Below are 17,526 nucleotides of genomic sequence, written 5' to 3'. Positions count from 1 at the left end.
TTTGTCAAAGGATAATTAATATTTTTCCTCTTGTTTATAATTTCATAGAATCATAGAATATCAGGGTTGGAAGGGACCTCAGGCGGTCATCTAGTCCAACCCCCTGCTCAAAGCAGGACCAATCCCCAGCTAAATCATCCCAGCCAGGGCTTTGTCAAGCCTGCCCTTAAAAACCTCTAAGGAAGGAGATTCCACCACCACCCTAGGTAACCCATTCCAGTGCTTCACCACCCTCCTAGTGAAAAAGTTTTTCCTAATATCCAACCTAAACCTCCTCCCCTGCAACTTGAGACCATTACTTCTTGTTCTGTCAACTGGTACCAGTGAGAACAGTCTAGATCCATCCTCTTTGGAACCCCCTTTAGGTAGTTGAAAGCAGCTATCAAATCCCCCCTCATTCTTCTCTTCTGCAGACTAAATAATCCCAGTTCCCTTAGCCTCGCCTCATGTGCTCCAACCCCCTAATCATTTTTGTTGCCCTCCTCTGGACTCTTTCCAATTTTTCCACATCCTTGTAGTGTGGGGCCCAAAGCTGGACACAGTACTCCAGATGAGGCCTCACCAATGCCGAATAGAGGGGAATGATCACATCGCTCAATCTGCTGGCAATGCTCCTACTTATACAGCCCAAAATGCCATTAGCCTTCTTGGCAACAAGGGTACACTATTGACTCATATCCAGCTTCTTGTCCACTATAACCGCAATATCCTTTTCTGCAGAACTGCTGCCTAGCCGCTCGGTCCCTATTCTTTAGTAGTGCCTGGGATTCTTCCATCCTAAGGGCAGGACTCTGAACTTGTCCTTGTTGAACCTCATCAGATTTCTTTTGGCCCAATCCTCTAATTTGTCTAGGTCGCTCTGTATTCTATCCCTACCTTCCAGCATATCTACCACTCCTCCCAGTTTAGTGTCATCTGCAAACTTGCTGAGGGTACAATCCACGCCATCCTTCAGATCATTAATGAAGATATTGAGCAAAACCGGCACCAGGACCAATCCTTGGGACACTCCGCTTGATACTGGCTGCCAACTAGACATAGAGCCATTGATCACTACCCGTTGAGCCTGATGATCTAACCAGCTTTCTATCCACCTTATAGTCAATTCATCCAGCCCATACTACTTTAACTTGCTGGCAAGAATACTGCTTACTGGAGACCGTATCAAAAGCTTTGCTAAAGTCCAGGAATAACACGTCCACTGCTTTTCCCTCATCCACAGAGCCAATTATCTCATCATAGAAGGCAACTAGGTTAGCCAGGCATGACTTGCCCTTGGTGAATCCATGCTGACTGTTCCTGACCACTTTCCTCTCCTCTAAGTGCTTCAGAATTGATTCCTGGAAGACCTGCTCCATGATTTTTCCAGGAACTGAGGTGAGGCTGACTGACCTGTAGTTCCCTGGATCCTCCCCCTTCCCTTTTTTAAAGATGGGCACTACATTAGCCTTTTTCCAGTCATCCGGAACCTCCCCCGATTGCCATGAGTTTTCAAATATAATGGCTCTGCAATCCCATCCTCCAACTCCTTTAGCACCCTCAGATGCAGCACATCCGGCCCCCATGGACTTGTGCTCATCCAGCTTTTCTAAATAGTCCTGAACCACTTCTTTCTCCACAGAGGGCTGGTCACCTCCTCCCCATGCTGTGCTGCCCAGTGCAGCAGTCTGGGAGCTGACCTTGTTTGTGAAGACAGAGGCAAAAAAAGCATTTCATAAGTTTGAAATGAAAATTGTTTACAACTTTCCCCTTGGTTGCTTGTGGGCAGATGATGGTTTGTTAGTGTAGGGTTACTTACTAGAGTTAAAGGCACTGAGACCTTTTATATTTTTCAAAGGGAGATAAAACAGTTTGCCTCTCACATAGACACATAATGAAGTTTTATGTGGCGATTGTGGACAAAGATCCTGTTTTTAATGCAAATAAGAAAGAAGGGAAATAAAAGGAGCATGTACTGCAAAACCATGCTTGCTTCTAACAAGATGGCTTTAAATAGCCTTCCAGGAGGCCTATCTGAGCCATAGACATAAGCTACAGGACACTAAACAACAAGAAAAATTAGGGGAGAAGTGTTGGCTTCAGAAGAGCATCCTCCCCAGCAGGCTTACCTGGGAATTTGTTTGCCTTTAAATTTCAAACAGTTGTCTGGACAATTTAATTTAAAACTCCATTACACTTTCAGAATTCGCAAAAAGAAAAGGAGTACTTGTGGCACCTTAGAGACTAACAAATTTATTTCAGCATACGCTTTCGTGAGCTACATCTCACTTCATTGGGTGGATGCATCCGATGAAGTGAGCTGTAGCTCACGAAAGCTTATGCTCAAATAAATTTATTAGTCTCTAAGGTGCCACAAGTACTCCTTTTCTTTTTGCGAATACAGACTAACATGGCTGCTACTCTGAAAACTTTCAGAATTGTCATTTGTGTCTCATTCAGTAGTGATTTTCTTTTCCTTATGATCCAATTTGAAGTTTTCTTTCCTAGGAAACAAAATTCACGGATTATATCAATTATTACATTTTGCATATCTTAAGCAGGTTAATTTCCATCTTAAGACTGTTTGAAAATTGCTATATTAGAAATCCAACCATTAGGTAGCAATTAGAAGGGAGTGAGTTATGGCACAATCACTGACATGAATGAAAGTGCTGATAAATCCTATCGATTTGAAACAGGGATCCAAGAATTCAGTTCTCATTGGGTCAAATTTTAACTCTGTGACCTCTTTGTAGATGAGGACGATGCAGCAGAGCCAAAGTAGTTACATTGCTCCAAAAGTCGGGATTCAAGGAGTCCTTGCAGTAAGTGTGAACTCACCACTCCCTCAGAAGGGATTCCTTCACCCCAGTTCATAAAGGAGCTTTAGGAGTGGGGGGAAGACTGGCAGATCCATGACTACACAGTCTAGGGGGCAGGGCTCAAACATTACTGGGGTCACTTCAGAGTCACTGCACACAGTCCGTTAAAGGAGAAGGTGGTACACCCAGGTAACAGTTGTGGGAAGAGGAGGCACAGGCCTGAGAATGCTTTAGTCCTACAGCCCCATTGAAGGGGTGTAAATAGGACTCTTAAAAGATGGGGGAAATGCTCCATTTCTTCCCCTGCCCATGGTTGAACCTATGGGAGAAGGGGGGGAAATTCCTTCCTCACAGGCCCCAGTATCTCTCTCCTCTACTAAGGCGGTGGGAATAAACAAATATTTAGCCAATTGTGACTACAAAGATGATCAGAAGCTATCAAACCTTCTGATAGTAGTAATGGTAAGTCTGCTAGCTTGCAAAAAGTCTCTCTGGATCATTCAAATAGATTGGGAGACATCAGTCCTTTATCCAAATCTACCTTTTGTTAGAAAATCAGAGACCTGAGATGAGGAGCAGGATTGAGGAGAAATGATATCACAGTCTCCTTTTATACTTTCAGCCCAAGTGCATGGAAAGTTACTGGCAAAAGATGGAGTCTTAGATCACATGTTCTTAACATGCCTTGATGAATCATGTGGCCGCCCTTGCCTCAGTGCTCTTTGAAATGGCTCCAGGAGGGACTCACTGGGCAAGCTGATTGTCCTTAATGGGCCATCAAGCAGGCTGGCTAGCCTTGATGCAAATCTGTCTTGGGGAGTCACCCAAGAAAACAACATGTTGAAGATGTAAACACTGGCTGGCAGTGGTGAGGATGAGCTTGGGCAGTCTGAGTTCTAGCCAATTAGCAGAAAGAGGGAGGGCTGCCAAGGGGAATGTTAGGAAAGAGGATTTGCTTCTCTGTTGTTTTTCTGTGAGCAAAGGGCTGCAGGGACCGTTGCAAACTCTGATGTAATGGCACACGGGGAGCCTCTTAAGTAACCATTGGGAAACCCAAGCAATCCAAACTCCTCCACTCTTTAATGCAGATTTGAGTTTGAATTTTTGAGTGGCAGCTCAGATTTAAGGTTGTCAGCTCTGAGGATTGGAATGAAAAAAATGGGACATCCTTGCGCTCATAAAACTGGACAGTGGGCAGTATGCACTGAGCACCCTTGCATATTTTCTACCTCAAAAAAGGGATGATCCTCCCAAAGTTAAGCAAAGATTGCTAGGCTGCTGCATCTCACCCTGATCCTTGCTCCAGCACCCCTTCTCTCTGTCTCCTAACAGCAACAGCAGGTAAGCTCTCCTGGCCTGAAGTATGATTTCAGTATCAGGCCTGTAATGTTGTATATTGAAAAAAAGAAAAGGAGTACTTGTGGCACCTTAGAGACTAACAAATTTATTTGAGCATAAGCTTTCGTGAGCTACAGCTCACTTCATCGGATATTGAGGAAGTCTTTCTTTTTAGGTGTTGGTGCTTTTAAAAAACCCAACACCCTCACAGTTGATTGTAAAATACTGCGCCCCCCACCCCCAAGATGCTGACACAGCAGTATTTCTGGCAATAGGATAGGCCAGTGTTTCAGAGCACTTGTCTTTAATTCACATTTTGCTGAGAGCCACCTGCAGACTTTCATGAGTCCTTTGCTTCTGAGAGGTTGGGTGGTGGTGGAATGGGAGTTGCATCTCTCTTCATTCACAAGTTTCCCTTCACTCATGTACTAGAAAGGGGATCATGCACAGATGGTTGGCCAGACCTGAGACTGTTAGCTTCAATTCTTAATTCTCTCTTCAGCTCATGGATAGTCAAGGCAGCAGGCATATGACGTTGCTAAACTGCCTGAGACCACAACTGATGTTAGTGGCTGGTAATAAATCCTTGTGTCAGGGCCTTTATCAAACTGATTTTTACAGGGTTCTTCTTTAAAAACAGTAATAAATGAAAGTAGCTGTCTCTTCCTGCCCCAATTCCACCACCCTTCTTTCAATGAACACTTTGTGGCCAACCACAGGGCTCTTTGCTCTTAGCCTGGATTCACATTTCAAAGTAATTAGATTGTCATCCCTATCTCAGTCTTAATTAAATAACAAGCCAAGCATGGGCAGATAGAAGATTTAACACTGCCGGGCTGCCAGCTCTGGAGAGGAGATCCAGGTAATTTGTCTTAACTAGACAATTTATTAGCTTTTTATTCTTTAAATGGAGGGCCGCAAATCTTTTGACTATTATCAAAAGAAGAAACAATTTTGTGAATGAAGAACTGTAGATGTTGGGAAGAAGGATGGTCCCTGGGTGTTGTGGGGATAAACATATATTAAAAAGATGGTGAAGTGCTTTGAGATCTACTGATGCAAAGCACTGTATAAAAATAGGCATTGTTATTATTTATTATGTTCCCCAGGACCTGTTTAGAAATACACCCACACAGAGTCTACACTTAGTAAGCCAACTGCTGCCAAAATGGTACGGGCGGTGGAATCAGACTAAGGTGGGCCTTTAGCGTTTAAGGAGAAGCCCCTGATGATTGTGTAGTGTGAGGTCACACTAAGAAGTAAATTAGTCTATTTGGTCTCTCCCTAGTGGAAGCTTGGCAAAACCCTGCAGAATCTGGCCCTTTTCAACAACTTGCTGTTGAGTCCCAGGATTGAAACAGCAGGAAGGGCTGAGGGTCTGGGGTGAAATGTGTCAACAATGCTGAGTGGGGAGGACCAGGGCTGGAATAGCAGGCAGAGCTGCGGGTCCCAGGGTGAGGTGTGTTGGCAGTGCTGAGTGGGAGGGCCCAGGGCTGGAATAGCAGGCAGGGCTGCGGTTCCTAGGGTGAGGTGTGTTGGCAGCGCTGAGTGGGAGGGCCCAGGGCTGGAATAACAGGCAGAGCTGTGGGTCCCGGGGTGAGGTGTGTCAGCAGTGCTGAGCGGGGAGGCCCAGGGCTGGAATAGGAGACAGGACAAAAGGTCCAGTTGTTCATATTGCAGTAGTGCCCCAGATGTTCTAGGTGTTGCACAAACACACCGTGGATGAGAAACCAGCTTCAGCTTGTGTTCTCATAATGACCCACTCCTGATTTTCAAACATCAGGCCTGACTGTGCAGATTTCTGCTGGATGAGGGAGAGGAAAGAGAATGCCTAGGTTTTCTAACAACAATGTTCAAAACCCAGATCTGAATTTTGCAAATGATTCCTGCCTTTATAGCAAGCCTGGGATCTGAAAACCCACGCATTCAGAATGAAGAACTGAACTTATCTTGTGTGACACCTCTGTAGGGGGAGAAATCCTAGCTCTGTATCTTTCCTGTCTCTTTCAGCCGTGTGACACTAGAAACTTGTTTACAGCCAAACAAAACCTATAGAGGAATTATATGGACTTAGCTTAATAATGCAAAGCAAGAAGTATGACCTAAGTAACAGCCTTATTGTCTGATCTCTTCGCAGCAGCTTCCTTTGTACCTCACACTGCTGCACAGCAGAGAATGAGGGATAAAAGGTATTAATAGGAATGCAGTTTGTGAGGTCGGTGTGCTGTTTGGGGGAGGATGCTGGTGTATGGTGCATCTTCACTAATAGATCAGGATCATTATCACTCTGGAGAAGAAAGAAAAAAGCCAAAGTAAAGGCATCTAGTGTGAGTTATGTCTCTGAGCCTGCTGGAATTCTCCATCTTCCTGAAGTACTTGCCTCCACTAAGCCTCACAGCTCGCCAGCAGCCATTAATCCAGCACATTCCTGCCAGGAAGCTGATACTGGGCAGAGTCAAATATTTCTTGTCTCTGACAGGCTGAATTTTTTTAAATATATATTTGCTGTAAGGAGTCAGAGTCCAGAAGTAATGAGAGTTGTTCAGCAGAGTCCATTGGCATGTGTGTCAATAGGAGAAAAAAAATATTCCAGGCCAGCTTGCTCTTCATAGCAAGTTAGAATATGCTCCTGTGCTGGCAGCCAACAGGATAAATAAAGGAAAGATTTACAGCTGCTGGATAATAGGGCTAGATTACAGCAATGTATGCCTCCATAATAACCCGTTCATACACAGTCGCTCCTTCAATGTAGTAGTTTCCCTTCTTCATGATACTAGGAGTGAAATAGAAGTCAGTGGCAAAACTACTATTGAATTCAGTGGGGCCTAAATTTCACTCCAGATGCCTTAAAGCCAACTCCCGAAAGCATTTACTCATGCATTAGATCCATTCTCGTTTTCTTTGTGTGGGGGTTTCTTAGATTGCAGTTTTAATGGGCAAGGACAATGTCATTATAGTATTAGTTGGAATGTGTACAACCCATGGCAATAGGTGTGTTTTTAACACAGCTCTGCTCATCCATGTAGAATGGTTTATACTAATTGTTTCCAAAGGAACACACCCAACAGCTGAGCAGGGTCTGAAACTCTGGCTCTCAAGGTGCTCTGCTTTGCATGTGGCGTGTTTTGAAGAATGAGGATGGGTGGCTGGATGAATGAATGAAATATCATCCCAGAAATGTTGATTTGCAAAATCAGATGGCCAGTGTTCTTGAGGAGCTGGGAAAGAACTGGATGTGCTGGATGTTTACCAAAACATACCATATGGATAATGACAGGTTTCAGAGTAGCAGCCGTGTTAGTCTGTATTCGCAAAAAGAAAAGGAGTACTTGTGGCACCTTAGAGACTAACAAATTTATTAGAGCATAAGCTTTCGTGAGCTACAGCTCACTTCATCGGATAATGCAGCGGAGTGAATCACACACACAGATTTCTTTAACCTTTTCCTCCCATTGGAGAACTACCGTAGGCAGCATAACACCAAAGGCTCCTTGGAGTTTTGGCATAGCCAACCTCAGTTGCAGTTTAAAGCTTTCTGGATCCCATTAGCTGCTTCCAAGTATGACTCTAAAACAAATTGCCAACTAACCTTTGTGTAAAATGAGAGATTATGTTGGACTCAATAAATAAGCAAAATGAAATGAAAATCCCAAAATACGTGGTTCTAGAGGAACTTCTATGGAAGCGTAAAACAAGCCAGTGAAGATCTGCATTTTGGTCCTTAAACTGTTTAGAAGTGACATGAGGCTGGAATCCCGTATGATGTCGCATGACAGCCTGACTTGGTTTTAATCATGAGACCAAATTCAGCTTTCTTACACCAATGTGACCTAAAATTCAGGATGTGATTAAAATAAATAAATAAAAACTACAAATACCAAATGACTCCAGGGACAAGGAAAGAGAAACAGATTTTTTTACTTTAGGTCAAGTCCTGTCCATGACTATTGAGTGAAAGCCATTACCATCTCCTGGCAGTTTGTCCAGTGTGAACTGAGTTTGGGTATCCTGTCACTAGTGACAGAACTACATAAGAAAATCCACTACCAAAACTGGCAACCTTAGCAAAGAGGCCAATGACTGAGCGTGATGTGGACTGAACTCCTCTCTCATCCCTAACAGTTAGAGAGGGCAGTGTGGGAGGGTTTACACTGTTGCTGTCCATGCTAACGATGTTCTATGACAACGTCAAAGACCTTAGACCCCAACAATGTCTGGCAGACACCTTTCACCAGCATTTAAATGTGCTTCCAAAAACAAAGTCAAAGATTAGCAAAAACACTGTGGTAATCCCACATTCATTCATTTTCCCTAAATCCCAAACTCGGTAGACACTGAATTTATTTTATCTGAAACTCCAGTTGTCCAAACATTTTTGATCTTCCCTCAGACATTCAGATGATGGGCCTAACTTTTCATCACCCTGCACTTTGTGTAGTCATTTACGCCAGTGAAAACAGTACCAATCCTGATTTTACAAGAGCTGCAGGGTAGCAGCGAATTGGGCCCAGTGAGTTTACCTGTAAATAATATCTAGCAACTCAGGTTGCTGGAATTATTGGCTGCTAAGAATCATGAGCTCTCCTGCATCCACCTGCATCTACTGCAGCTTTTCTTTTAATTTCATAGTTCTGGAATATAATAAGAACCTGTCACCCAAGTAGTTTAATATTAGACACACTAAATGTTTACATCAACATATACAGGTATTATGGTGGTAGGTAGTGAATAAAAACCAGACTAGGTAAGTATGTGCTATGAATAAGCATATAGTACCTTTAAACTGTGATTCTTAAAGCACAGTACAAACATTAACTAATTGTCACTTCTAGTCTCCCACACAGTGTGTGTGTTTATTATCCTCCTTTTACAAATGAGGAAATCAAAGCTGCATCTATGACAGAGCCAGGAAGAAAACATGAGTATCCTTACTGCGAGAGAGTGACTCTCCAGTGCTACTAGGTACCCAAGCTATATCCTCTGGCATGGCCCAGGGTGGAGTATGTCTAATGAAATGCACCTCCAGTGATAAGCGTACTAGAACTGTTTGTAAGATGTTGATGAAACTTTTTATGGAAATTGACAAAATCAAACTGATTTTTTTCTAAAAATTTCCTTTTTTTTTTTCCAGCCAGCTCTATTGGTTATCGCCTATTTCCTGATATGCTGTGCTTCAACTGGACTTCCATACACTTCAACAAGTCATGCAGAGGACTAGAGCATGGGATGAAATTCATCCCTCATGTTATAAAATTGAAATGATAGCAAATTTGTCCCATGGTCAAACTGCAGGCCATGTAAAGTGCTCCTTCTGCTCAACACAGTTAGTCAGAGTACATTCCTGATAAACCCTGGTAAAAATGGGCATTTTGCCTTCTAAAAGCAGCTCCTAAATTCCCTAGATCCTTCTGCAGGCTTGATCCCTCACATACCTTTCATTGGAGGAATCATTCATGTTCATGTTACTAGCTATTAATAAAAATATTTTTGTAGTCCTATTATTTTACATTGTTTTTCCATCCAAGAAAAAAAAAGGTGGAAAAAAATGATTCCTTTTTTATAGAGACCCCCACACATTGTATTTCTCTGCATTTATGTCTGACTTGTCCTACAGAACATTGATTTATACAGGAATAAAGTACTAACAACAGGTCTTACTTAGTCCTCTTGTGAAGTCATCAGCAGTAGAACAGATGTTAATAACCAAGTTGCTGTTTCAGCCTAGTGAGCATCACTGGTGTACAACTACTGATCTTGGAGCATCTTTGTCTAAATATTACTAAGAAGAAATTACAAATGAAGACACTTTGTGCAGCTGAGCTAGAACAAGTGTCATCCATTGATGGCAATAATGCAACATCTATAGCTCAAGTTGACTTAGGAGGCAGGATTTTGGAGTCTTGCAACCCTGCCCAGGTGGGATAGGCTACCTGCTGTCATTACTTATACTGCACTATAGCTGGCTCTGGTGCATTACAGGCAAAAATAAAACACAGGGTCCCTGCCGTGAGGCACTTACTATCTAAGCCTTCGCAAAAAGAAAAGGAGTATTTGTGGCACCTTAGAGACTAACAAATTTATTAGAGCATAAGCTTTCGTGAACTACAGCTCACTTCATCGGATGCATTTGGTGGAAAAAACAGAGGAGAGATTTATATACACACACAGAGAACATGAAACAATGGGTTTATCATACACACTGTAAGGAGAGTGATCACTTAAGATAAGCCATCACCAGCAGCAGGGGGAGGAAAGGAGGAAAACCTTTCATGGTGACAAGCAAGGTAGGCTAATTCCAGCAGTTAACAAGAATATCTGAGGAACAGTGGGGGGTGGGGTGGGGGGGAGAAATACCATGGGGAAATAGTTTTACTTTGTGTAATGACTCATCCATTCCCAGTCTCTATTCAAGCCTAAGTTAATTGTATCCAGTTTGCAAATTAATTCCAATTCAGCAGTCTCTCGTTGGAGTCTGTTTTTGAAGCTTTTTTGTTGAAGGATAGCCACTCTCAAGTCTGTAATCGAGTGACCAGAGAGATTGAAGTGTTCTCCAACTGGTTTTTGAATGTTATACTTCTTGACGTCTGATTTGTGTCCATTCATTCTTTTACGTAGAGACTGTCCAGTTTGGCCAATGTACATGGCAGAGGGGCATTGCTGGCACATATCACATTGGTAGATGCGCAGGTGAACGAGCCTCTGATAGTGTGGCTGATGTGATTAGGCCCTATGATGGTATCCCCTGAATAGATATGTGGACAGAGTTGGCAACAGGCTTTGTTGCAAGGATAGGTTCCTGGGTTAGTGGTTCTGTTGTGTGGTGTGTGGTTAAGGTTTTCCTCCTTCCCCCCCCTGCTGCTGGTGATGGCTTATCTTAAGTGATCACTCTCTTTACAGTGTGTATGATAAACCCATTGTTTCATGTTCTCTGTGTGCGTATATAAATCTCTCCTCTGTTTTTTCCACCAAATGCATCCGATGAAGTGAGCTGTAGCTCACGAAAGCTTATGCTCTAATAAATTTGTTAGTCTCTGAGGTGCCACAAGTACTCCTTTTCTTTTTGCGAATACAGACTAACACTGCTGCTACTCTGAAACCTATCTAAGCCTTCTAAGTGATTGACAGTGGATGTGGGTGGGTTTGGGCAGGAAAATGGTAAACCAAAGGAGAGTGATAGTCACACTAATATTGAGTTATTTAGACTGTATGTATAGGCAGGGAGTGGGTCTTGTAAATTGCTATATAAATGAAAGATGCTATATAAATGTTTTATAATAACAATAATTAATGCAGTCCTTTGGGGTGTGGAAAGGACAGGAGGTGAAAAGAAAAAGCAAGGAGTGTTACACATTTTAAGTTGCATTTTTATTTTTTTTTTACACTAGGGAAATTTTTCTTAGCTTGTGCATGCAGCTGAGAAAATATAGGCTGAATGTTGCATATTAAAATAATCTATGCAGAATCTGAGTTCTAAATGCATAATTCATCTTCTATTAAATCAGGCTCAAGAAGGGGTTTCTGTTGCCTTTGTCTAAGACTGATAATAGAATTAAAGAGATGAATTCCCACCAGGGACTCTCAGAGCTGCTGTTTAAAGTCTGAGATTTCATCTAGGCAAAACTGTATGCTCTAGTCCAGTAGTGGGCAACCTGCGGACCGCATGCGGCACGTCAGGATAATCCACTGGCAGGCCGCCAGACAATTTGTTTACATTTTCACGGCCGCCCGCAGCTCCCAGTGGCTGCAGTTCACCATTCCTGGCCAATGGAAGCTGCAGGAAGCAGTGCAGGCCGCAGGGACGTGCTGGCCGCCACTTCCTGCAGCTTCCTTTGGCCCAGTACGGAGAACCGCAGCCACTTGGATCTGTGAGCAGCAATGCAAATGTAAACAAACTGTCTGGCGACCTGCCAGCCGATTACCCTGACAGGCTGTGTGCAGCCCGTGGACCACAGGTTGCTCACCACTGCTCTAGTCTTAGTAAAATGAATCTCAGAAACCAGATTACTTGGCAAACTGAAACACAGCCTATGGAGACAGTGCAAGAGTGATTTATTGAATAAATATATTTCATTTGGGGTGGGAGGCTGCTATCGTAGCTCTATAAACAAATAGGATGAAGTCAGTGTGTCTGCTCCTGTGTTTGTGTGGTCCAAGCAATGTGTTACTTTGTTTGCACTGATGTATCATTTCAAAAGCTTCTGAGAATTCAACAAAGATTGTTCATTATGCAGCGTGATGGGAATGTTATTAGAAAACAAGCTTATTGTGTGGCTAACCTGTACTATAGACTCTGTTAAAAATAACCTCTCTGTATCACATGGGATTTGCTGATTTTGGGAGAAATTACAGCAATTTGCAGTGGGCCAGATTCTGCTTTCATTTTCACAGCTATAAATGAGGAGTAACTCCAGTCCTTAAATACACTGAGTCTGGTTTTACACTGATGTCACCAGCTCAGAATTTGGCCCAGTGCTTTGGCTGTGTACATGCTTTGGTGTCTCAAAAAGGTGATATTCTGCACCTGCTATTTACAGACTTCTCTACTGTGTCGCAAAAACAAAAGCAATGCTTTCCAGCAATGGGGTTTCTGCTTTTTAAAATCTGACACAATGCAGGTTACATTGAGATTTTGGATTCTGCTATTGTGTGCCTTCAAGGAGGTAGATGAAACAGTAACTGTACAGCAGTGTAACTCTATAAACTTCATTAATTTACCCAGCATAAAACTGAAGTAATGCAATGGTGAATAAGGCCCATGGTCTTTAGCAGCACTTGCACTGAATTGTTTTAATTCTAGCACACAGCCTAGTCAGTGGAGTTCTGGACTCCAGTGGACTGTCTAAAAGCTAATAAAAAGAAAAGGAGTGGGGGTGGACACAGTTCTATCACCCTAACCTTTCACTAGTAGTTGAAGGTAATTCCAGTAGGTTGAGATAGTTCTGTCTAGTTATGAATAGCTTTTTGTTTGCAAACTAATGTCATGGGAACTTCAGAACTTTTAATGAGAAGTTGTTCTCACTCTAGCCTGGTGCAGAGGTGTGTGCTATGAAGCAAGTGAGAGAATCCATCCATCTGTTTTTAAAGTTCAGTATCACAGAATAGATGATGAAACCAGTCAAATAATTCTGTGTGCACCAAAAAAATTAATCCCCAGTACCTCATCTTAAATCCTTGGTGACTTTTGGATGTTTTTAGTTCGGTGTTACTTGGTTTTAGTGGCAGGTTTCAGAGTAGCAGCCGCGTTAGTCTGTCTTCGCGAAAAGAAAAGGAGTACTTGTGGCACCTTAGAGACTAACAAATTTATTTGAGCATAAGCTTTCGTGAGCTACAGCTCACTTCATCGGATGCATCCGATGAAGTGAGCTGTAGCTCACGAAAGCTTATGCTCAAATAAATTTGTTAGTCTCTAAGGTGCCACAAGTACTCCTTTTCTTTTTGGTTTTAGTGAGTTAAAGGTGATTTCTGTCAGGTCTAGCTTGGTTAAAAAGGTTGAAGGTGGCTTGGGCCCCACTGGGCCTTGAGCATGTTGGTGTTACTTTTTGCTGGCGATGGATTTAGAGTGGCACAGGCTCTGGCTTAGATTTGGCAGAGTTAAGGATGGTTTTGTAGTACATGAGCCATGGCATGCTGCCTTTTTCCACAGGTTAAGGTGATCTAGTCTAGTTGTTAAGGCTGCTTGCTGCTGGCGATGGGCGGTGCCTTTGATTAGGCCATAGACTATGTTTCTGATTCAATTCCATATGTCTGTGATAATGACAAGAAGTTAAAGGTGTTTAGCAGCAGAGTCAGGAGATGGTGGCAGGTGCCTGGTGTGGAACATTCCAGAATCTTTGAATTATTCTGGCTTAGTAAAGGCAGCTTGTGGCTTGGGTGCTTCCAGCATTTGGCTGAAATTCCTGCTTTCGTTCAGCCCCCTTCTGTTGTGCTACCTCAAGGTGTAGATCAGATCTGCAGTTCATGTAAATTGATGTAGCTGTATGGATTTCTGTGGAACTATGCTGATTTACTCCAACTGAGGATCTGGCCCAATGTCTACAGACTGATCTGACTTTTTCCACTGAAACGCTATTGTCTGTCTGGAGAGCATGATGGGCTTTGGTCATCAGTTCCACAGAGATCCTAAAAGAGCTTGTACAGCATATTTTAGCTAAGTGAGGACTTATAACTTCCAGTAGCAAAGTGATTTTTCAGTGATATAGAACTGAACTTTAATCAGTGGACCCATAATTACTGTTTTAATCTTGAGAGGTAATTCACCTTCAGACATGACAGTAAAAACATAGCTTGCAACAAAAGAAATCCATGCAGAGATTCAGGGAAAGGCCTGCTACTAAAATGTGAATCTAATAACTTTATTTTGCTTCCTAATGTGCTGCTGATCCAGAGATTTATAGTTCATCCCCAGCTTGAGCTCTGCAAACTAATCAATCATAACCATAGTAGGTCTTGTCAAAAACTCCCTCTGACCTATATTAAAATAGAAATCCATTATATGCAAAACCTCAGTGCATTTTTTTTTTAAACAGACCAATCCCTTTTGAAAGACTTTTTTAAAAAAAGTCATCTTTTCTGTGTCTTGGAGAGAAAGTGCATCCTTGAGAGCCAATCTGTATGCAAAACAAGTCAATTTCTGTTTCCGTTTATTTCCCCATCCAGTCATGCTATCTAGCTCCCACTGAAATAAGCAGCAAAATTATCAAGCTTCACTGGGAACCGGGTTGGGCCCATAAGTGCAGTATTGCAGACTATGCTGAAATCTTTGGATGGAGGCCTTTGTGATTTTCTGCAGGAAATCTGAACTCCAGTTACAGATAGCCTGCAATAAAACTCTTTATGCCAGCAGCTTGATCTGATATTCACAGTGGATGCCTATCTATAAAATGGGCCAAAGCAAACTCCCCAAGTTTGTTGGTGGTTGAAATCTGGATACAGAAACAAAACTAGTTGCTCAGGCCCATCTGTAACTTTTTAGGGATCTGCTTGCAATTATGTTCCTTATTCATCAAAAGAAAATTTCATTCATTGCAGTCCATCTGGGAAATAACCCTGAGGGAATTTCATTCATCACCGTTTACTTGTATCTTATATAGGCTTTCACTTAAATGATATGCTGTTAAGTCCTTGGGAAATACACTAGGTGGCACATGGCTGTGTGTTGTCAGTGAAATCTTAGTGAACTGCAGAAAACTCTACCTGTATGTGCCGTAACAAAGAAGCATTAGAGTTATACCATGGTCATCTACTTTTACCTGGCTAATTCATTTGATCAGACACTTGTTGAAATGCTGTTTGGTAAAGTAAGAAGCAGGAAATCTGTCTCAGGAAGGTCTAGGTCTTCATCAGCTTTTAGTATTGCAGGTTGTTATCCAAGGCTGTTGAACCGTCATGGAGCAGGGCATGCGTACAGTGATTAAGGCTACTTCTTTGACATAGCAACATATGCAAAAGTAATAGTTTTATAAGAATGAAGTGTTGGCACGTTATTTTGATATTGTTTCTTTTTCATTAAAATGTGATATAAAGAGATGTTACAGGTAGGTTAAAAGCATATAAAGACAGCAAACATCAAAATCTGTATAACATATATAAATGTTATCAAACACTTCCTAATATGTCTTGTTTTGACAAAGTGTGTTTCACATTTCTAAGTATAGTTTAAAACCATTTAGAAACTGAAGGAACTCTCCCATAGTCCACTATATTGGGCATGTCTAAAGCCAAATATGTAAAAACTCATGGAGTCTTACTCTGTAAAGGTCAGGCTGGGTGACAAACAGCAGGAATTTTTGTTTGGGGTTTTTCAAATATATTTATTTATTTTAAAGGTTCTTGGTTTTGTCATAACAGTGACACATATGCAGCATTAGTAATGGGTGTCTATTTCATCTAGGTAAATGCTATTCTGTTTCAAATATCCCAAGCAGTGCTAGATGTAGACTATCTAATGCACCTAGTTTCTTAATATCTAAACCCCAGTTCTGAAGCAAAGCAGAATTCTGTGTTGATATGTCCATCATCCTTACCCAGCATTAGAGATGTGCAGAGGATGGAAGTTCTGTTTTGCAAAGGAGTTTGAGATTTCAAAATTTTTCTTCTTTCCAAATCAGAATGAAAACAAAAAATTTCAAAATTCTCTAAAGGAAAATCTGGGGGGGGGGAATCATTTTAGTTCAATCAAAAGATTTAGTTTTGACAATCAAAGCATTTCTTTTCGATTCAGCTTTGTTTTTTATTTAGTATTATATTGATATAAAATTTAAAAACATCCATTTCAAAATAAAATAATGAAACATTTCATTATGAAAAAGAGAAAATAGGATGTTTCCACATTGCTGGAATTTTTTTCCCCCAGTTTTCTTTCAAAACACAATTCCTGTGAAATTTAGCACTTTCGATTTTCAACGGAACTGCAAAATCCAATGGAATATGGTTCTGCTGAAATGTTTCTGGCCAGCTCTACCCAGAATACCTTTTTAAATCAGCTCCTTCATGGCAGGCCTGGTAACTGAGCTCTAAGAACAAACATAGAGGGAGTTTTGGTTGAACTGAATTCTTTCTGGGTCTGATCTGATGCTCACAGAAGTCAGTGGAAAGCTCCCATTGATTTCATTTAGCTTTGGTCAGGTCCTTCCTGCATGCTTTGAACCAAATCTTTCCAGCCACAGGATGTTCCTCTGAAATGCAAAGGGAGAGAACTGAAGCAAAAGTTCCCACTTTCTCTGTAACATGTTCTCTGTACCTCAGAGTCATTGCTTTGATTTTTGCACTCAAACTTGCTTTATTACAGTCTCCTCAGTGTGTGGGCTCTTAAATGCTTGAACCTGTGTCTGCTTTCCACCCACCCAGCCTAACAAATACCCACTGAGCTTGAACAAAAAGAGACCTAGCAGATATCCTCAGATGTACCCTTACTGCAACAGAAGGTATCTGATGAGATCATTCACACATTACATAAGAGATACTTTATATTCAGAGAAAATCCAACCATGGACCAAATTCATCCTGAAAATCAACATGCAATCTCCTAATCTTCTTACTCAATGTGGAAATTAGAGGAATTTGACAAAGAACGGCATGGTTTAGAGCAAGATGTGTCAGGAGAAGAGGAAAGAGACTAGAAAAGATTTCCAGTATGACATGCCTAAACATCAGCATTAAGAGTCTTAACCTAATGAGTTTCCAATGTTGAACATTGCACAGGCACCATTTGATTTATAGCCTGACAGCAGCTGCTGCTATTCTTGTTACTGACCAAAACCACTTTCAGTTCATTCTATCTAACCACATAAATAGTAACAGATTACATTTATATAGGACCTTTCATCTCAGTCTAATGGGCCAAGATCCATTTGTATCTCAGAGCAGAGGGCCAATACGTGGCTTATGC

The 17,526-nt window shown here is 41.7% G+C and overlaps 1 long non-coding RNA gene across 1 annotated transcript in view; it reads left to right on the top strand.

Annotated features, from left to right (window-relative positions):
- Positions 1-9,742, top strand: part of LOC119861752 — a 64,849-nt gene extending 55,107 nt beyond the window's left edge. The window contains exon 4 of the long non-coding RNA XR_005295019.2: positions 9,271-9,742. This is a non-coding gene — a long non-coding RNA (uncharacterized LOC119861752). The remainder of the gene's footprint in view (positions 1-9,270) is intronic.
- Positions 9,743-17,526: the final 7,784 nt, after the last annotated feature.

Source organism: Dermochelys coriacea, chromosome 9 (assembly GCF_009764565.3).
Source record: "Dermochelys coriacea isolate rDerCor1 chromosome 9, rDerCor1.pri.v4, whole genome shotgun sequence".
NCBI lineage: Eukaryota > Metazoa > Chordata > Testudines > Dermochelyidae > Dermochelys > Dermochelys coriacea.
This window is presented reverse-complemented; position numbering and strand designations above follow the sequence as displayed.